The sequence below is a fragment of the Pleurodeles waltl genome, chromosome 1_2 (assembly GCF_031143425.1).
Source record: "Pleurodeles waltl isolate 20211129_DDA chromosome 1_2, aPleWal1.hap1.20221129, whole genome shotgun sequence".
NCBI lineage: Eukaryota > Metazoa > Chordata > Amphibia > Caudata > Salamandridae > Pleurodeles > Pleurodeles waltl.
This window is the reverse complement of record NC_090437.1, coordinates 333,348,519-333,371,379: the sequence shown is the minus strand read 5'-3', so window position 1 is coordinate 333,371,379 and position 22,861 is coordinate 333,348,519.

The window sequence follows — 22,861 nt, the reverse complement described above, 5'->3', positions numbered from 1 at the left end:
AGGGGGGAGGCTGGACACAGGGACAATGGCTGCCATCAATGCTGAGGCCAGAGTCTGAAAAGCTCACTGGTGGGCTGCCTGACCAGAATGAATGCCTGCCAGGTATGCATTTGTCTATTGCAACTGCCTCTCTGCATACTGGATGGCATTCAAAATGGTAGACTGGCCAACAGTGAGGGACCTGAGGAGGTCAATGGCCTCCTCACTGAGGGCAGCAGGGCTGACACGGGCAGGGTCTGAGGTGACTGGGGCGAAGGAGATGCCCACCCTCCTGGGTGAGCGGCCACGGGGCACACGCTGAGGGGCTGCTGGGAAAGCAGTGCTGGTAAGTGGGTGGCGGCTGTACCTGCAGATGCGGGGGGCACAGAGGGGCCCACCACCGCAAGGGAGCTCCCATCAGAAGAGGAGTCCATGTCGCTGGTTTCAGCTCCTGTCCCCGCCGTGGAGCTCCCCTCGCCCTTCGTCCCACTGGTGGCTTCTGACTCCGTTGTATCGTCCTCCAGGGCCATGTGGGCTGCAGCTCCCTCATGCTCCGGTGCCACTGCTCCTCCACCTGATGAAGCTAATTCACACAAGAACAGGGAGACCACAAAAAGGGGGGGAGACAGAAGAAAGACATGTTGAGTGCATGCAATACATTTACCGTTGGCGGACACTACAGACACAGAAGCCCTCTGCACTACGCCGTGCACTTTGAGTTCCCTAATTAATCACAGGGACATGGGGTACAATGCCTATGCCCGATTGCTGCACACATGGAAGTCACAGGAGCCTGACTAGGTGTAGTTGCCTCTGAACACAGGTGGGGTGGGGTGCCACATGGCCTGCCTTAAGAAGGGACCTTGCCTACTAAACTCGCCCTGGCCTAGGGGAACCACAGCCCAGCTCCACCACCCAGACACCTACAATGCGCACTAAATCAGCAGAATGGGAGTCTACTCACCCCCTTGAGGCTGCTGTGATGCCCTCAAGCGCCCATCCAACTCCGGATACGCCACCGCCAGGATCCGGAACATCAGGGGGGACATGGTGCGACGGGCACCCCTCCCACGTTGGGAGGCCATCCCCAGCTGGGCCTCCGCCATCTTCTTGCTCCAGCGGCGAGTGTCCTCCCATCTTTTACGGCAGTGGCTGCTCCGTCTGTGGTGGACCCCCAGGGACCGGACTTCCTTGGCGATGGCACGCAAAATATCCTTCTTCTGGTGGGCGTTGACCTACCCGAATAGTACAGGGGAAAAGGAGAAGATATAACTGTCCGCACCGTCACAGTCATTGGCCCGCATCCCTACCCTTGCCATGATGCACATGCACTCACTGTCGTTTCATGCACACCTCATTCTCCCCCCCATCTTTCATCCACACCACTCCACACAGGCATTGCCCATTCGGCATGCTCACAGTGTACTTACCTGTTTGTCTGGAGGACCGTAGGGTAGCGTGAACTGGGGGAGGACCCCATCCACTAATTTCTCCAACTACTCCGTGCTGAAGGCAGGGGCCCTTTCCCCAGACACATGAGCCATTGTCTCTTCCAGACTGAAGTCACAGCAGCACTTGCAGTGTAGGTCCTCTCCTGTCGAAGATCAGGTATCAAGTGAGTGAACAGACAGAAAATGACAGTCACGTCTGCGGCGGTGCGTACCGTCACCACTGGCGTACATCGTCATTGGCTCCTGGAACCCATAGGGTCAAATGTTAACCAATGTAGGATTGCGCCGCTGTCTTCGACCACCTACCGCAACGGTGTACAACGCCAGCGCAGTTACATCATATCCCCTTGTCCCACCTTACAGGTCAGGCAGCCGCCATTTCAAGGGGCTACATGGCATAAATTTTGACTGCGTCACACATATCTAGGCCTTGCATAAACACTAATACAGGCATATATCGATTTTCAAAAATTATGGAATAAAGTTGTGTTTACGTACCTCAGTGTTGGTTGACTCTCTGCTTGCTGTTCTCCTCCATAGAGCACGTCCGCTGGGGCAGGTGAGGAGATGGCAGCATCCTCCGGTGTACAGACCACTGGTGGACCTGTCGACAATGGAGGAGCGACATGTAATTGTCACAAACAGACTTGATCGTACCACAATCCTGGAACTGTGTGCCCAGTTGGAGCCAGACCTGATGTCAGCTATCCGTCATCCCACAGGAATCCCCCCTCTAGTGCAGGTCCTGTCAGTACTCCATTTCCTGGCAAGTGGGTCTTTTCAAACAACAATGGCCATTGCATTAGGGATGTCCCAGCCTATGTTCTCCAACGTGTTGTCCAGAGTGTTGTCTGCCCTGCTGAAACACATGCACAGCTACTTCGTGTTCCCTCAGGTGGAGGATTTGCCTACAGTGAAAGGTGACTTCTATGCCCTGGGACATATCCCCAACATCAAAGGTGCCATTGATGGGACACATGTGGCATTGGTCCCCCCCGCAGGAGTGAACAGGTGTACAGAAACCGGAAGAGTTACCATTCTATGAATGTGTAGATGGTGTGTTTGGCCGACCAGTACATCTCCCACGTGAACGCCAAGTTTCCTGGCTCAGTGCATGACGCTTACATTCTGCGGAATAGCAGCATCCCTTTTGTGATGGGGCAACTCCAGAGGCACCGTGTGTGGCTATTAGGTGAGGACATGGACCCAATACAGTGTGACTAGGTGTCTGGGTCTGGGGATGTCCCTAAGAGTTAGTGTGTGTCTAACAGTTGTCCCTCGACATTTGCAGGTGACTCTGGCTACCCCAACTTGTCATGGCTACTGACCCCAGTGAGGAATTCCAGAACAAGGGCAGAGGAACGCTACAATGAGGCCCATGGGCGAACTAGGAGGATTATAGAAACGACCTTCGGCCTCCTGAAGGCCAGGTTCAGGTGCCTCCATATGACAGGTGGTTCCCTATTCAGCTCACCAAAAAGGTGTGCCAGATCATCGTGGCCTGCTGTATGCTTCACAACTTGGCTTTGCAATGACAGGTGCCTTTTCTGCAGGAGGATGGTCCAGATGGAGGTGTTGTGGTAGCTGTGGAGCCTGTGGACAGTGAAGACAAGGAAGCAGAGGAAGAGGACATAGACAACAGGAACACTGTGATTCATCAATACTTCCAGTGAGACACATGTAAGAAGACAACACTGCCTGCTACATCTGATTTAATTTTTCTACCTCTCATCTGTCTGTCACTTTCACCCAGTGTATGGACCCTGATGTGTCACTTTCCCTTTCAATTTCACAGATGTGGGTCCCACTGTGTGACATCTGCTTTGTTTCCGCATGGACTAGAGCTGTGTAACATAGGTATGTTGAGCATAAATTGGATATATCATTTTTGCAGTTATTGCAAATACACATTTTCGAAAGCACAGACTGACTCCAGATTGTTTTGTGATTTAAGGGTGTTTATTTAAGTGCAAAATAGTGGAGGGGGTTGTAAATTGGTCAGGGGTGATGGTGGAGGAAAGTCCATGGCAGAGTCCAGTCTATTAGTCTCACAGGTGCATTGTCCAAAGGGGCATAGGAAGTGTAGCTAGAGTAGTTTGAGTATGGACAGGGTGACAAAGTGGGACAGAAGGATGACATTCAGGGTGGTCTCATTTCTTGGCGGGGGTCTTGGCATTGTTCTCTGTCTTTGTCCTGGATCTCAGGGACCGTTTGCGGGGTGGTCCTCCATCTGCAGGGGGTGGGGTGCTGGTGTTGTGATCCTGTGCCGGTGCCTCCTGTCCACTAGCGCCGGCGGAGGTGGTGGGCTGTCCTTCGTCCAGGCTAGTGTCAGGGGCCCCTTGTTGTGCCACACTGTCCCTACTGGTGTTGACGAGTTCCTTCAGCACCCCTACAATGGTGCCCAAGGTGGTATTGATGGATTTGAGTTCCTCCCTGAACCCCAAATACTGTTCCTCCTGCAGCCGCTGGGTCTCCTGAAACTTTGCCAGTACCATTGCCATCGTCTCTTGGGAATGGTGGTAGGCTCCCATGATGTTGGAGATGGCCTTGTGGAGAGTGGGTTCCCTGGGCCTGTCCTCCCACTGTCGCACAGCAGCCCTCCCAGTTCCCCTGTGTTCCTGAGCCTCTGTCCCCTGAACCGTGTGCCCACTACCATTGCCCCCAGGTCCCTGGTGTTGTTGGGGTGGTGGGTTAGCCTGGGTTCCCTGTAGTGGTGGACATACTGCTGCTTGACGTGTCCTGGGGACAGAGATATGGGCCCGCTGGGTGGGTGCTGTGCTGGTGTTTCCAGAGGGGGGAAGCTCTGTAGTGGCCTGCGCCAGTGTGAGGGGAACTGACTGTCCCGAGGTCCCAGATGGACAGAGCTGCTGTCATCACTGTGGGCCTCTCCTGTGGGTGGAGTGGACATGTCTGGACCCTCCTGTCCGGTGACGTTGGGTAGGGGTCCTGCAGGGGTATAAAGGCATGATTATTGCATCTGTATGTGCCATGGTATGCAATGGGTGGGTAACCCTGTACCCCAGTGCTTGCATTCTTGTGTGGGACCTTGTGTGATAATGGTTTAGGGGGTGTATGGGTATGTGCAGTGGCCATGCCTTGGTGATGGGTGTCCATGCTTTGGTGTTGCATGCAGGGTTTGGGTTTGGGATGTGTGGTTTGTGATAGTGGGACATGTGTGAGGAGTTGGAGTGATGGGGGTGAGGTCGAGGGTGGGTGTATGTGATAGCATGCAGGTAGGGTGGGGGATGAAGTAGTTAAGATTTGACTTACCAGAGTCCATATATGCAGTATAGCCAAGACTTGCTCCTCCCATGTTGTTAGTTGAGGGGGGGGAGGTGGGGGTCCGCCGCCAGTCCTCTGAACTGCAATCTGGTGTCTTGAGACCACGGAACGCACCTTCCCCCGTAGGTCGTTCCACCTCTTCCTGATGTCATCCCGTGTTCTTGGGTGCTGTCCCACTGCATTGACCCTGTCCACGATTCTGCGCCATAGCTCCATCTTCCTAGCTATGGTGGTGTGCTGCGTCTGTGATCCGAATAGCTGTGGCTCTACCCGGATGATTTCCTCCACCATGACCCTGAGCTCCTCCTCAGAAAACCTGGGGTGTCTTTGCGGTGCCATGGGGTGGTGTGGGTAATGTGTGGGGTGGTGTGTGTTGTGATGTGTGGGGTGATGTTTAGGGGTGTGTGGTGTTTTGTGCGTGGATGTTGTGTGAGTGATGGTGTTAAGTGCCTTTGGATGTTAGTTTGTAGATGGTGGTGTCTTTCTCTGGCCTTCAGTCGCAATTTTGGTAGTAAGGGTTTGTGGGTGATGTGGGTAAGTGCTTTATATTGTATTGGATGTGTGGGAGTGGTGTGTGTATGTGTAGCAGGTGTGTGTATTTTGAATTGTCCAATGTGGTAGTGTTTTGTAAATGTGTGTGTATTTTGGGCGCGGCGGTGTGTACCACAAATGGAATACCGCGGTTGAAAGACCGCCGCGTGGATTTGTGGGTCGTGATAGTGTGGGCGTATTCCTGTTGGCGTGACGGTGGAGGTTTTGTTATCGCCAGTTTATCACTGACCTTAAGTGTGGCGGACTTGTGTGGGTGTCTAAATTTTGGCAGATTCCGAGCTGTGGGTCATAATAGCTGTGGCTGAATTCCGCAGCCGTGGCGGTGTGTTGGCGGTCTTCTGCAGGGCGGTAAACGGCATTTACCACCAATGCTGTAATGAACCCCTTAGTGTCTCTTACATACCTGGCACATATACTGTTGATGTGTGGCATGATGCTAGGCGTGCTGTCTTGCCAGTATTTTACCAGCACAGCCTGTATTTTCAAATCAAGGCCGCTGTAACAAATGGAAATCTAATGAAAGTCTGTATGTTTTATACTTTTTGCTATGATCTTAAAACAGCAAATACATGAAAAATCACTTACAAAGTGTTTTAAAGTTAAAAAAATGTTTTAAACAAACAGAGGCACCATTGTTAGGCTGAAAAACAATACAGATAGTTTTAAAAAACAAGGCTATTCAAGCACCAGCCTGTGGTCATTGGAGAATCTCAAAACAGGAAGAAATGGTTAGTATTTTTGACTCAGAAAGGTGGCAACCCTACATAATACCGAAGTTGAGAGAATACAAATGCACAAGTCACAGTAACTAATGCACCCGGAGGGGTAAAATGCAAAGTCAGGCATGGAAAGCTGCTGGTTTAATTGATTAGTGACCTCCTCAGTTAATAGGTTTTGGGTTCTGGCCCGGCCGCACACATGCCAAGCCACTGCTTAGTTTGTGAAAAATAAGTGCCGGGCCCTCATCAGAACGCCACTGCGGCGTGCATCACCCACTGCCCTAGCCAGAACTGCCAATGACAGTACAAACACACCTATTAACTATCATACTCCTGTGACAGTTCAGACTATTACAGGTTCCCAAATCTATAGGCATGGCAGGTATTAACTTTTTTTAATGTATATTGAATTAATAAATAAATGTTCTGGTCATCTCTGAATAAGACAAGTGCCACCATGTGGCAGACTGTCATAAGTGCTGGTGCCGAGCACTGGAAACTACCGGCTGACAATAAGCATTGGCTGAACCGTAATGAGGGTCAACACACACTGCTGACTTGTACCATGGACATTGTGAGATTCCTCTCTCAGAGCTTACAGCTTCATTTTTGGTAACAGTAAGATGATAACATGAGGTGATCATTGTGGGCTCCTGAACTGGGTCATACACTTCTTCCTAAGCCCATGATGCCATTCATATGTCCAACTGATACAACAGCAGGTACAACTCTCTGGGGCACCAGCTTTCCCTGACAATGGCACGTAAGAAACACCCCTCAAAGTGAATCCCCTGTTAGAGTAAAGCATTTCAGTACAAGCGCCCACATCACTGCACTGCACTGAACTGTAATGTTATACTATGTTAGGAGCCCCTCTTTTCCTTTGCGTTGCTCGAGGCACTCTGAATACAGCAGTGTTTGAGACATCAAAGCTCTGCCTGGAGCCAAGGAAAGATAGGATTGACATCTGTATGCTCACTGTTATGTGGCTGATTTGTTTTCTTTGCAGTTTTACATAGCTCAAACTTGACCTGAAGGTACTGGAACACTTTAAATGAGCACCAGTTATATTACAGAATGACACATTATTGTTTCTTTTTTCGGCGCAGGGAGTTGAAGGCCCTCATTACGAGTTTGGCAGTGTTTTAGCAAGACCACGGTGCTGGTGGCCGCCAAAGGACCGCCAGTGATGGTGGTACAGTGTCTGCAGTATTGCGAGTCACAAACTGAAAACCGGCCAAATACAGCCACAAACCGAGGGCAGGACAGAGACTGTCTCACCACCAGCACTGCCACACTGACAACATCCCCCCTTCCATATTACAACCCACAAATCAGCACAGTGGTCATTGTACAGCGGAAAACCATTGGCGGTGTGAATCGCCGGGGTCTAAAAATCACCTCCACCAGAACCCAACACCGGGTTGCACAGTCTGAATACCCCGCACCTGAATCACATACACACACCACACCACACCTGCTCACTGCACTACATACCACACCCTCACACCCCCCACAAGCCTTTGCAACCACAACTACTGACAGAGACATCAAGGAGCACACCAACAGAGGATACTGCACGTCGATACCATAGGCACCAACACACTTTCCACACATCACACAACTGCACCAGCAACACAATACACACATTGCCACTGCACACAAACAACAGATACCACCAGCACACACTCCCAAACACCTCTACCACACCATGCACCCTACACAGACAACCCCCTTCCCACCCACAACACAACCACCACCAACATGTCCCGTCAGAAGCACCCACGTTTCACAGATGGTGAGTTGAGTGTCATTGTAGATGAAATTATCAGGGTAGAGCCACAACTCTTTGAAGCTCAGGCCCAGGAAACCTTGATAGCTAGGAAAATGGTGTTATGGCAGAGGATCGTTGACAAGGCCAACTCAGTGAGCACCCATCCACGCACAAGGGGGGACATCAGGAAGAGGTGGAACAACTTACGGGGGAGGGTGGGTTCCATGGCATCACGTCACCAAGACTGGTGGCGAGCCCCCACCTCCTCCCCCTGAGTTCACATTGTGGAAGGAGAAGGTCTTGGACACCATGCATCCTGAGGGTCTGACTGGTATCATCGGAGGACTTGACTCTGGTAAGTGGACAACACTCCCCAGGCACCAACCGCTCCTGTGCAGCATGTGTCCCCACCACCCATCACTCCCTACTTCACACCATCTCACACTTCTGCACCCTCCCAATCACCCCAAACCCCTCCTCTGCATGCCACATCACCCCACTGCCACTATCTCCACACAGTCCCTCCCTAATGCATGGATACCATCACAATGCCAAGCACCACAACTCCAACAATGCTTCACTCCCTACACATCAAGAGATCACAGTCCCACTTCACAGTGGAACACCTGCACGGAAAAACATAGCACATGCCATAGTAACTGGATGCTTCCACTGCGTTCCAACACATGGCAATGACAGTAATGCTATCCACTATCCTCAACCCTCAATGGAAAATGGAAACAATGGCACAATCCGTCACCTACGAGCAATGTCTGCAGTGCTGCATCTGTCATTGCCATCACTGTGAAGCAAGGCAAGCTACTCCATGCATCAGACAATGATACGAACAAGTACAACTCCACATTGTAACTCTCTCCCTTTCCATCCACAGGTCCCGCTACCACTGCCATCTGGCAGCGGATGACAGAGACAGACAGCCCTCCCCAGGCTGAAGGCCTCAGTGGATGTCTGGATATGGAAGACATGCCTGGCCCATCTGGGACAACTGGTCAGTCCACCACCACCAGCCCCACCCTGGACACATCAGAGTCATCCACCCATGTGGCTACTACAGCACAGCTAACCCTTCATCCCCAAACCTGTGTCCCAAGGACAGGTCAATCAGCAGTGTGCCAGTGGAGAACCAGAAGCTGCAAGGGGAGTACCACCAGGAGGCCATGCAGCAGTGGCAGACCCTCAATGCCAACATGGCTTCCATTGCAGGGTTGCTCAAGGAACTGACCACCATCCTGCGTGCATCCTCCACCCACCAGCAGGCCCCTTCCAATAGCCACATTCCAACAGAGCCCGCCACTTCTATGTCAGCTAGTGGAATGGAGGCCCTGCCAGAGGACCTGAGGCCACCAGCACCCCTCCCCTGCAGCTGAGGAACTCCCATGCACACGAGTACGTCACGACCTGATGCCAAGACCAAGACCACTGCCTGAAAGTGACCCTCTCCTGAACATTCTCCCTTGTCTGCAACTGAAACAGTTGACTGTCCACTGTCATGTCTCCATTTTCCCATGGCCCCTTGGATATTGGACCTGGACTACGTACAGCTGGGACAACTACTCTGATGATTTTACCAACCATGACCCCACTCATCACCCATTGCACTTGTGAATCACATTAAACACCTTTGAGCACAGCTACTGCCTATGTGTCTTTATTGTAATGAGAAAGATGTTATGTTGTAAAACATGTCATAGCAGTCAACCCATTGTCCTGCAAAGGTCTGTGAGATAGACAGAAGGGGGAGCAATATGCAGCAAGGATGATAGTAGAGCAGGCATATTCTGGATACATGTGCCAAGGGAGGCAACAGGCAAGGCAGGAACCAAAGTTGCACCAAGACAGGGACAACTATCACAATAAGAGTCAATGTTGGCCACTCGACATGCCGTACAATGTAAAAATCCCTGGTGTGATTTTGCAGGTGGAATCCCAAACCATATGCCCATGTCAGATCCACATTTCCTAGACATCCATACTGAATGGTCCTTTAGTCACAGCTGAAAAAACTCAACTAAAGTTATGTTCCACAGTCAGTAAAGGTTTGGTTACACATTCTCCCATTGTGGACTGTGAGGATAAGTAGCAATATTGATGACACCACTATGTTTGGCACTACAATTGCAGTTGACACAGCAGTACAGGGAACATAGAACATGGACAATAAATTTTATAAGTGATGCAACCAACAGAAGAGTGAAAATAGCACTGGCATCTGAACATTAATACCTCCTCTGATGGGCAAAATGCCACCCCACCAGAGGGAGAGCTGCACTCAACTCCTACACTGATGACAGACCCCAGAGAGAGCTACGTCACAAGACAGACAGGAGTACAGGTCACATAAAAAACAGTTGACACATACCTGTTTCTCATGGGAAGTATTGTTGAATTAACTCTGCTCTGCTCTGTGACGTCTCATGGGCAGATTGTGTAGCATGCAGCAGGCAACAATGATCCGGCAGACTTTAAGTGGTTTGTAGAGTAGGGCACCACCGGATACATGTAGACACCAGAATCTGGTCTTCAAAGGTCCTCTTGATGACACGTCTCGTCCTGCCGTGGGCCTCATTGAAACAGTTCTCATCATCTGTAGTCAATAGCAAGGTCGACTAGGGGTCGGTACACAGGGGCATGTCTCATTATCAACATTGCACTGTATCTGGGAATAGGAGAGAGGGGAAGTCTAAAGTTGAGGTATTCAATGTGTGGACATGTGTTTGAGTTTGTTGCTACAGATGTTTGTTTGCGTGTGTGGGTGGCCGTCGCTAGCCGTCCCGGGTATGTGTTGTGTACTAATGGCCTTCCCTCCAGTGTGTGCTAGGCGGGTGTACTTACGGTTGGTGTCTTCGTCACTGGTTCTGGAGTTGTATGGTCAGCAGGAGCATTGAGAAGACTTCCTGTTCGGGTTCCATGGCGGCTGGGGCCGTGCCTGTGTTCCTGAAGGTGGGTGTCCCCTTTTATGTTGCTCGTTTCTGCCAGGCTTTTTGTGGCGGGGCAACTGTGACGGAAATCCAGATGGTGTCCAACCTTGTAAAGTTGATGTATTCAATGTGTGGACATGGTCAATCTATGCAGTAGTCACTAAATTTCATCCATAACACACCTAAAACTCAACTACTAATCACTATTTACATGTAAAATGGCAGCCACCTGTCCTAAATGCACAGGATAGATGGAAATTACCTCATTTCGAAAGCATTAGTCGTCATGACGGTAGGCATCTCAACCGCCGTGCAACTCCTAATTGGATAACATTGTTACGTATGGGAGACTGGGGCCAATGGTGATCACCGCCTGTGGTGGCGCTCATGTACGCGGAGGGCGTGACCACCATTTACAGTGGCATAGCTCACTTGACTCCTGACACTTGTGCAAGCAAGACCTCCACTGTGTGTGCTGCTGTGTTCTGACTCTGGAGGCCAATATACCACATCATGCAGGGGATAGGGCCCCAGCCTTCACGCAAACGGAGCTGGAGAAGCTTTTGGGTGGGGTCCTACCCCTGTATGAACAATTGCATGGGGCACCAGAGCAGCAGGTGAGTCTTATGTCACTGTCCCATCTGATAGTGATGTGTGTGAGGATGAAAGGCATTGGGAAGAGGCAGAAGGAATGGATGCATGGAGATGGGTGAGGAGTCTGAGCATTAGTAGCGTGATGACACATGAGTGTGGTCATGAGATGTGTCTGATGTGTGATGTCCACTGCTGTCCCTGTGACGCCACTCTACATGACTTTGTCTTTTTGTCTGTGTCACCCATGTATGACAGCCCCCATCAGAAAAAGGGATTTGGCGTTCCATCGCTAAGCAAGTGAGGACCCTGGGGGTCCATAGATGGTGGAGCACCCACTGCAGTAAGCAGCGGGATGATCTGAGACGCTGGAAACGTAAGACCACTTGAGGCCCAGCTGGGGATGTCCTCCCAATGAGGGAGGTGTGCCCGTCGGACCCTGACCCCCCTAATGGCCCGCATTTTGCAGTGGCCTACCCTGAGCTGGATGGGTGTTTGACGGCAGCACAGCAGCCACAAGGGGGTAAGTACACATTCACACCTTGATAATTTAATGCCTATACGGCTTTGGGTTGACTACTAGTGGGGAGATGTAGCGTAAGTCGTTGGTAGATCCACATCGACTATGGCTATCAGCCACCCTGGCAGGATTGGTTTCAAAGATTTGTGCCAATATCATGCAGACAGTGACTTATGAGGGCATTTACTTCCAATTTGGGATTTGTGTGGTCACCCTCAACAAAGGTTAAGAGCCCAGCTCCTACCATCAGTACACCTGAGGTGTCAGGGTATTGCCATCAGTATCAGCCTACCACTGTGACAGAGGTAATTGGGGAGTCCTCAACCAGCTGCCATGTACTGTATGTGTAGGTAGGCATGGTGGACCCAGAAGTCACTGTGCTATTTGTCAATGGAGAAGTGGTCATGCTACCTACCCATGCAGGATTCTGTTGAGTAAGGAGTGCAGGAGATGCCTCCATAAACGACCATGAGAATGTGCCAAGCACTAGGCAAGTGTGACCAGTATGATCCTCATCAAGTACAGGAGTGCTATTGTTCCCACATCAGCAGTTTACATCAGCATTGCTGTAGTTTCCTCCACTGTGTCCTACTGTTGTAGCATGTATAGGTGAGGGCATGGCCTGCCATTGCATAGCAGCAGATAATGATGTTGTTACTCTGTGTGAATGTTTGTATTGGTATTGACCCATTGCACCCTTTCTTTCTCTGCCACCCACCCTCCCTCTCCTTCTCTGTGTTTGTGCATCAGCATCATCAGGCAAAGGAGAAGTGGTGAAGCTGCAGCCCACAGGATCCAGGAGGCTGATACCAGCAGAGCCGAGGGGACCAGTGGGACGGAGGGCGAGGGGAGTGCCATGGGGGAGACAGGATGAACGACAACATCTTTGGATTCCTCTTTCGATGGACGCTCCCTGGAGGTAGTGGACCCATCTGGGACCATTCCAGCACCATCCTTGTCTGCCACCCCCTTACCAGCACTGCCCTCCCTATAGCTCCCCACCCATTTGCCTGTGCCCACTCAATCAGGAGGGTGGGCATCTCCTTTGCTGCAGGCACCTCTGCCCCTGCCTCAGTCAGCCCTGATCCCCTCAATGAGGAGGCTATTGACCTCTGGAAGTCCCACAAGGTCCATCTCTGTGGGCAGTCCACCATTGTGAATCCCACCCAGGGACTGGCATCACAGATGCAGCAGTCCAGTGCCTACCTGAAAGGCATTTACGGTGCCCTGGCTGCCCTGCAGTTTTCCTTTCAGGCTCTTGCCTCCTCATTGACAGCAGCCAGTGTCCCTTCTTCTTCTGTCCCCCTTCAACTACCTGTTCCCAATCCCACACCCCTCTCCCCTCACCCATCCAAGGCACACTTTCACACCAACATGCATCCACATCAACAGACTCTGATCATAAGGACAAACACCACAAAAGACACCACTGCCTTGCACACACAACAGACACATGCAGACACAACAACATCCACTCCCTACACGGACTCCCCCACCACCTCCCCCTCATAGACACCACACCACTCATACCTGCAGACACCACATCATCACTCCCGGACCCTGCCACAAGTCCACTCATTCCCACCGGCACCACAATAGCAGAACCCCATACATTCACCCCATATACCACATGTGCACTCAGCACAACTGTCAACACCCCCACATGCAGTACATCCACCCTACCTACAGACGCCACCACAACATAAATTCACACATCCACCCTGCATCTCCGCCCCCTCTACTCCCACTACACCTAAACACCCACAGTCACCCACCCAACAGTCACACAGCACACACATGGTATCCACGCTCGCACCTGCACCCAAGGCACCTCACCGTACACACCTCACAACCACTACCTCTCCCTCCACTCTCAAACATTTATCCTATGACCAACCTTGTGCCCCTAAGAAACGTTTCCTGAAAGAGTTTTCCTTGTTCCCTCCCAATGTCCCAGTCCCTGTTCACCCCAAGTGCCCTGTTACCCTCCCCAAGCCCCTGCCTTCCACCTCCCAGTCCTCCCATGGTCCCCTGGTACCAGGCATGCCCCTCCCCCACCTAAGATTTCTACCCCCACAAAGGCAAAGGTTACCCTTCCTAAACCCAAACCCAAGCCCCCTCCCCCAAAATCAAAGTCAAAACCTAAACACCCCAACACAAACCAAAGGACCCCCCTCCAAAACCTCACCTAAGGACCCCCCTTCAAAACCCAAACTCCCACCTCAGACCCCCCCCTCGCCCCTGAGATGCCTGCATGCCCCATTGATACCCCTGCCATGTGGAGGCCACTTTGCAGTCAGGAGGCAAGTTGGGACCATGGACATTGCCCTGTGTGTCTGGGGCACAAAATACAGTTGGACTGGCCAGTAGACCTATATTGTATATAGTTATGTATTCATTGTGAATTTCAATATAATATATCTGCACCAGGGACCCCTTGGTGTCTAGGCTAACACACTTGTCCTGGTTTTCCTTCCGCTTCTATGTGTTGCATATGTGTGATTTCTTGTGTGTGGTTTGTGTGTGAGTGTGTTGCTACAGATGTTTGTTTGCGTGTGCGTGTGTGGCCGTCGCTAGCCGTCCCGGGTATGTGTTGTGTACTAATGGCCTTCCCTCCAGTGTGTGCTAGGCGGGTGTACTTACGGTTGGTGTCTTCGTCACTGGTTCTGGAGTTGTATGGTCAGCAGGAGCATTGAGAAGACTTCCTGTTCGGGTTCCATGGCAGCTGGGGGCGTGCCTGTGTTCCTGAAGGTGAGTGTCCCCTTTTATGTTGCTCGTTTCTGCCAGGCTTTTTGTGGCGGGGCAACTGTGACGGAAATCCAGATGGTGTCCAACCTTGTAAAGTTGATGTATTCAATGTGTGGACATGGTCAATCTCTGCATTAGTCACAAAATTTTATCCATTACGCACCTAAAACTCAACTACTAATCACTATTTACATGTAAAATGGCAGCCAACTGTCCTCAATGCACAGGATAGATGGAACTGACCTCTTTCCGCCAGCATTAGTCGTCATGGCGGTAGGCGTCTCAACCGCCGTGCAACTCCTTACTGGGTAACATTGTTACCTATGGGAGACTGGGCCAATGGTGATCACCACCAGTGGTGGCACTCATGTATGCAGAGGGCGTGACTACCATCTACAGTGGCATAGCTCACTTGACTCCTGACACTCGTGCAAGCAAGACCTCCACTGAGTGTGCTGCTGTGTTCTGACTCTGGAAGCAAATATACCACGTCATGCAGGGGATCGGGCCCCAGCCTTTACCCAGACAGAGCTGGAGAAGCTTGTGGGTGGGGTCCTACCCCTGTATGGACAATTGTAAGGGGCACCAGAGCAGCAGGTGAGTCTTATGTCACTGTCCTGTCTGATAGTGATGTGTGGGAGGATGAAAGGTATTGGGATGAGGCAGGCGGAATGGATGCATGGAGATGGGTGAGGAGTCTGAGCATTAGTAGCGTGATGACGCGTGAGTGTGGTCTTGAGATGTGTCTGATGTGTGATGTCCACTGCTGTCCCTGTGAAGCCATTATGCATGACTTTGCCCTTATGTCTGTGTCACCCATGTAGGTCAGCGCCCATCAGCAAAAGGGATTTGGCGTGCCATTGCTAAGCAAGTGCGGACCCTTGGGGTCCCTAGCTGATTGAGCACCCACTGCAGTAATCAGTGGCGGGACCTGAGACGCTGGACACGAAAGACCACATGAGGCCCAGCTGGGGATGTCCTCCCAATGAGGGAGGTGTGCCCGTCGGACCCTGACCCCCCTAATGGCCCGCATTTTGCAGTGGCCTACCCTAAGCTGGATGGGTGTTTGACAGCAGCACAGCAGCCACAAGGTGGTAAGCACACATTCACACCTTGATAATTTAATGCCTGTATGACTTTGGGTTGACTACTAGCGGGGAGATGTAGCGTAAGTCATTGGTAGATCCACATCGACTATGGCTATCAGCCACCCTGGCAGGATTGGTTTCAAAGATGTGTGCCAATATCATGCAGACAGTGACTTATGAGGGCATTTACTTCCAATTTGGGATTTTTGTGGTCACCCTCAACAAAGGTTAAGAGCCCAGCTCCTACCATCAGTACACCTGAGGTGTCAGGGTATTGCCATCAGTACCAGCCTACCACTGTGACAGAGGTAATTGGGGAGTCCTCAACCAGCTGCCATGTACTGTATGTGTAGGTAGGCATGGTGGACCCAGAAGTCACTGTGCTATTTGTCAATGGAGAAGTGGTCATGCTACCTACCCATGCAGGATTCTGTTGAGTAAGGAGTACAGGAGATGCCTCCATAAACGACCATGAGAATGTGCCAAGCACTAGGCAAGTGTGACCCGTATGATCCTCATCAAGTACAGGAGTGCTATTGTTCCCATATCAGCAGTTTACATCAGCATTGCTGTAGTTTCCTCCACTGTGTCCTACTGTTGTAGCATGTATAGGTGAGGGCATGGCCTGCCATTGCATAGCAGCAGATAATGATGTTGTTACTCTGTGTGAATGTTTGTATTGGTATTGACCCATTGCACCCTTTCTTTCTCTGCCACCCACCCTCCCTCTCCTTCTCTGTGTTTGTGCATCAGCATCATCAGGCAAAGGAGAAGTGGTGAAGCTGCAGCCCACAGGATCCAGGAGGCTGATACCAGCAGAGCCGAGGGGACCAGTGGTACGGAGGGCGAGGGGAGTGCCATGGGGGAGACAGGATGAACGACAACATCTTTGGATTCCTCTTTCGATGGACGCTCCCTGGAGGTAGTGGACCCATCTGGGACCATTCCAGCACCATCCTTGTCTGCCACCCCCTTACCAGCACTGCCCTCCCTATAGCTCCCCACCCATTTGCCTGTGCCCACTCAATCAGGAGGGTGGGCATCTCCTTTGCTGCAGGCACCTCTGCCCCTGCCTCAGTCAGCCCTGATCCCCTCAATGAGGAGGCTATTGACCTCTGGAAGTCCCACAAGGTCCATCTCTGTGGGCAGTCCACCATTGTGAATCCCACCCAGGGACTGGCATCACAGATGCAGCAGTCCAGTGCCTACCTGAAAGGCATTTACGGTGCCCTGGCTGCCCTGCAGTTTTCCTTTCAGGCTCTTGCCTCCTCATTGACAGCAGCCAGTGTCCCTTCTTCTTCTGTCCCCCTTCAACTACCTGTTCCCAATCCCACACCCCTCTCCCCACACCCATCCAAGGCACACTTTCACACCAACATGCATCCACATCAACAGACTCTGATCATAAGGACAAACACCACAAAAGACACCACTGCCTTGCACACACAACAGACACATGCAGACACAACAACATCCACTCCCTACACGGACTCCCCCACCACCTCCCCCTCATAGACACCACACCACTCATACCTGCAGACACCACATCATCACTCCCGGACCCTGCCACAAGTCCACTCATTCCCACCGGCACCACAATAGCAGAACCCCATACATTCACCCCATATACCACATGTGCACTCAGCACAACTGTCAACACCCCCACATGCAGTACATCCACCCTACCTACAGACGCCACCACAACATAAATTCACACATCCACCCTGCATCTCCGCCCCCTCTACTCCCACTACACCTAAACACCCACAGTCACCCACCCAACAGTCACACAGCACACACATGGTATCCACGCTCGCACCTGCACCCAAGGCACCTCACCGTACACACCTCACAACCACTACCTCTCCCTCCACTCTCAAACATTTATCCTATGACCAACCTTGTGCCCCTAAGAAACGTTTCCTGAAAGAGTTTTCCTTGTTCCCTCCCAATGTCCCAGTCCCTGTTCACCCCAAGTGCCCTGTTACCCTCCCCAAGCCCCTGCCTTCCACCTCCCAGTCCTCCCATGGTCCCCTGGTACCAGGCATGCCCCTCCCCCACCTAAGATTTCTACCCCCACAAAGGCAAAGGTTACCCTTCCTACACCCAAACCCAAGCCCCCTCCCCCAAAATCAAAGTCAAAACCTAAACACCCCAACACAAACCAAAGGACCCCCCTCCAAAACCTCACCTAAGGACCCCCCTTCAAAACCCAAACTCCCACCTCGGACCCCCCCTCGCCCCTGAGATGCCTGCATGCCCCATTGATACCCCTGCCATGTGGAGGCCACTTTGCAGTCAGGAGGCAAGTTGGGACCATGGACATTGCCCTGTGTGTCTGGGGCACAAAATACAGTTGGACTGGCCAGTAGACCTATATTGTATATAGTTAAATATTAATTGTGAATTTCGATATAATATATCTGCACCAGGGACCCCTTGGTGTCTAGGCTAACACACTTGTCCAGTTTTCCTTCCGCTTCTATGTGTTGCATATGTGTGATTTCTTGTGTGTGGTTTGTGTGTGAGTGTGTTGCTACAGATGTTTGTTTGCGTGTGCGTGTGTGGCCGTCGCTAGCCGTCCCGGGTATGTGTTGTGTACTAATGGCCTTCCCTCCAGTGTGTGCTAGGCGGGTGTACTTACGGTTGGTGTCTTCGTCACTGGTTCTGGAGTTGTATGGTCAGCAGGAGCATTGAGAAGACTTCCTGTTCGGGTTCCATGGCAGTTGGGGGCGTGCCTGTGTTCCTGAAGGTGAGTGTCCCCTTTTATGTTGCTCGTTTCTGCCAGGCTTTTTGTGGCGGGGCAACTGTGACGGAAATCCAGATGGTGTCCAACCTTGTAAAGTTGATGTATTCAATGTGTGGACATGGTCAATCTCTGCATTAGTCACAAAATGTTATCCATAACGCACCTAATACTCAACTACTAATCACTATTTACATGTAAAATGGCAGCCACCTGTCCTCAATGCACAGGATAGATGGAACTGACCTCTTTCCGCCAGCATTAGTCGTCATGGCGGTAGGCGTCTCAACCGCCGTGCAACTCCTTACTGGGTAACATTGTTACCTATGGGAGACTGGGCCAATGGTGATCACCACCGGTGGTGGCACTCATGTATGCAGAGGGCGTGACTACCATCTACAGTGGCATAGCTCACTTGACTCCTGACACTCGTGCAAGCAAGACCTCCACTGAGTGTGCTGCTGTGTTCTGACTCTGGAAGCAAATATACCACGTCTTGCAGGGGATCGGGCCCCAGCCTTTACCCAGACAGAGCTGGAGAAGCTTGTGGGTGGGGTCCTACCCCTGTATGGACAATTGTAAGGGGCACCAGAGCAGCAGGTGAGTCTTATGTCACTGTCATGTCTGATAGTGATGTGTGGGAGGATGAAAGGTATTGGGATGAGGCAGGCGGAATGGATGCATGGAGATGGGTGAGGAGTCTGAGCATTAGTAGCGTGATGACGCGTTAGTGTGGTCTTGAGATGTGTCTGATGTGTGATGTCCACTGCTGTCCCTGTGAAGCCATTCTGCATGACTTTGCCCTTATGTCTGTGTCACCCATGTAGGTCAGCGCCCATCAGCAAAAGGGATTTGGCGTGCCATTGCTAAGCAAGTGCGGACCCTTGGGGTCCCTAGCTGATTGAGCACCCACTGCAGTAATCAGTGGCGGGACCTGAGACGCTGGACACGAAAGACCACATGAGGCCCAGCTGGGGATGTCCTCCCAATGAGGGAGGTGTGCCCGTCGGACCCTGACCCCCCTAATGGCCCGCATTATGCAGTGGCCTACCCTGAGCTGGATGGGTGTTTGACGGCAGCACAGCAGCCACAAGGGGGTAAGCACACATTCACACCTTGATAATTTAATGCCTGTATGACTTTGGGTTGACTACTAGCGGGGAGATGTAGCGTAAGTCATTGGTAGATCCACATCGACTATGGGTATCAGCCACCCTGACAGTATTGGTTTCAAAGATGGGTGCCAATATCATGCAGACAGTGACTTATGAGGGCATTTACTTCCTATTTGGGATTTGTGTGGTCACCCTCAACAAAGTTTAAGAGCCCAGCACTTATCATCATACACCTGAGGTGTCAGGGCATTGCCATCAGTATCAGCCTACCACTGTGACAGAGGTAATTGGTGAGTCCTCAATCAGATGCCATGTACTGTACTGTATGTATAGGTAGGCACGGTGGACCCAGATGTCAATGTGCTATTTGTCAATGGAGAAGTGGCCATGTTACCTACCCATGCAGGATTCTGTTGAGTAAGGAGTACAGGAGATGTCTCCATAAACTACCATGAGAATGTGCCAAGCACTGGGAAAGCGTGACTAGTGTGATCCTCATCAAGTACAGGAGTGCTATTGTTCCCACATCAGCAGTTTACATCAGCATTGCTGTAGTTTCCTCCACTGTGTCCTACTGTTGTAGCATGTATAGTTGAGGGCATGGCCTGCCATGGCATAGCAGCAGATAATGATGTTGTTACTCTGTGTGAATGTTGTATTGGTATTGACGCATTGCACCCTTTCTTTCTCTGCCACCCTCCCTTCCTCTCCTCCTCTGTGTTTGTGGGCATCATCATCATCAGGCGAAGGAGAAGGGGCACCGGCAAGTAGGGAAGCTGCAGCCCACCGGATCCAGGAGGCTGATACCAGCAGAGCCGAGAGGATCAGTGGGACGAAGGGGAGGGGAGTGCCATGGGGGAGACAGGATTGACGACCTCTTTAGATTCCTCTTCCAATGGACGCTCCCTGGAGGTGGCGGACCCATTTGGGACCATTCCAGCACCATCCTTGTATGCCACCACCTTACCAGCACCACCCTCCCTGAAGCACCCCACCCAGTTGCCCATGCCTCCTCAATCAGGAGGGTGGGCATTTCCTTTGCCGCAGGCACCTCTGCCCCTGCCCTAGTCAGCCCTGCTGCCCTCAGTGAGGAGGCTATTGACCTATTGAGGTCCATCTCTTTGGGCAGTCAACCATTGTGAATGCCACCCAAGGACTGGCATCACAGATGCAGCAGTCCAATTCCTATCTGAAAGGCATTTACAGTGCCATAGCTGGCCTGCAGAGATCCTTTCAGGCTCTGGCCTCCTCATTGACGGCAGCCAGTGTCCCTTCTTCTTCTGTCCCCCTTCAACTACCTGTTCCCAATCCCACACCCTCTCCTTTCACCCATCTAAGGCACACTTTCAAACCAACATGCATCTGCATCAATAGACTCAGATCACAAGGACAAACACAAACACCACAAAAGACACCACTGCCTTGCACACACACAACAGACACATGCAGACACAACACCATCCACTCCCTACACGGACTCCCCCACCACCTCCCCCTCACAGACACCACACCACTCATACCTGCAGTCACCACATCATCACTCCCAGACCCTGCCACAAGTGCACTCATTCCCACCATCACCACAATAGCAGAACCCCATACATTTATCCCATATACCACATGTGCACTCTGCACAACTGTCAACACCCCCACATGCAGTACATCCACCCTACCTGCAGACACCACCACAACATAATTTCACACATCCACCCTGCCATCTCCCTGCATCTCTGCCCCTTCTACTCCCACTACACCTAAACACCCACATTCACCCACCCAACAGTCACACAGCACACACATGGCATCCATGCTCGCACCTGCACCCACGGCACCTCACTGTACACACCTCACAACCACTACCTCTCCCTCCACTCTCAAACATTTATCCTATGACCAACCTTGTACCCTTAAGAAACGTTTCCTGCAAGAGTTTTCCCTGTTCCCTCCCGCTGTCCGGTCCCTGTTCCCCCCAGCACACTGTTACCCCCCCCCAAACCCTTGCCTTCCACCTCCCAGTCCTCCCATGGTCCCCTGGTACCAGGCATGCCCCTCCCCCGCCCAAGACTTCTACCCCCACAAAGGCAAAGGTTACCCTTCCTAAACCCAAGCCCGCTCCCCCAAAATCAAAGTCAAAACCTAAACGCTCCCCAACACAAACCAAAGGACTGCCCCTCCAAAACCTCACCTAAGGACCCTCCCTCAAAACCCAAACCTCCACCTCGAATCCCCCCTCACCTCTGAGATGCCCCTATGCCCCATTGATGCCCCTGCCATGTGGAGGCCACTTTGTAATCAGGAGTCAAGTTGGGGCCATGGACACTGCCCTGTGTGTCTAGGGCACACAATACAGTTGGACTGGCCAGTAGGCCTATATTGTATATAGTTATGTATTCATTGTGAATTTCGATATAATATATCTGCACCAGGGACCCCTTGGTGTGGAGGGTAATACACTTGTCCTGGTTTTCTTTCCACTTGTATGTGTTTCATATAGGGGATTTGTTGTGTGTGGTTTGTGTGTGAGAGTGTGCTGCTACAGGTGTTTGTTTGCGTATGCGTGTGGCCTTCGCTAGCCGTCCCGGGTGTGTGTTGTGTGTGGGTGTGTACTAATGGCCTTCCCTCCAGTGTGTGCTAGGCGGGTGTACTTACGGTTGGTGTCTTCGTGGCTGGTTCTGGAGTTGTATGGCCAGCAGGAGCATTGAGAAAACTTCCTGTTCGGGTACTATGGTGGCTGGGGATGTGCCTGTGTTCCTGAAGGTGAGTGTCCCCTTTTATGTTGTTCCTTTCCGCCAGGCTTTTCGTAGCGGGGAACTCTGACAGAAATCCAGATGGTGTGCAACCTTTGTGATATGATCAGCAGAATTATGCTCCCCGCCTGCCTGGAGATGCCTGGCGCCGGCAGTGCGGCCTGTCCGCACTGGCGGGACTGGCGGTGACTTGGCAGTGTTCCGGTCGGAATACTGCCATGGTCATAATATGGTGGGCTACTCTGCCAAGCCCGCAATGGTGTGACAGCCACCTCCACTGCGGCGTTCCTCAGACCACCAAACTCATAATGAGGGCCTGAGTGACTTGCCCAGAATCACAGAATGTTGAATCGACGCCGAGACTCAGAACTGGTTCCCCATTTCCAAAGTCAGCAGCTCTCTCTGTTACACCATATGAATGGTTTGGGGGCAGCTGGGCAGGGGACTGCATGCCCTCGCTGGCTAATTGGACAGGTGGTGCAATCTGGCAAACTGCAAATTTTGGACAGGCTAGGTAGGTTTGCAGGGGCTTGGTTTTCTTTACTTCTTTGGGTGCCTTGGGCCACCAGCCACCAATTTAGATACAGGTGACACAGTGACTGGTAGTGTA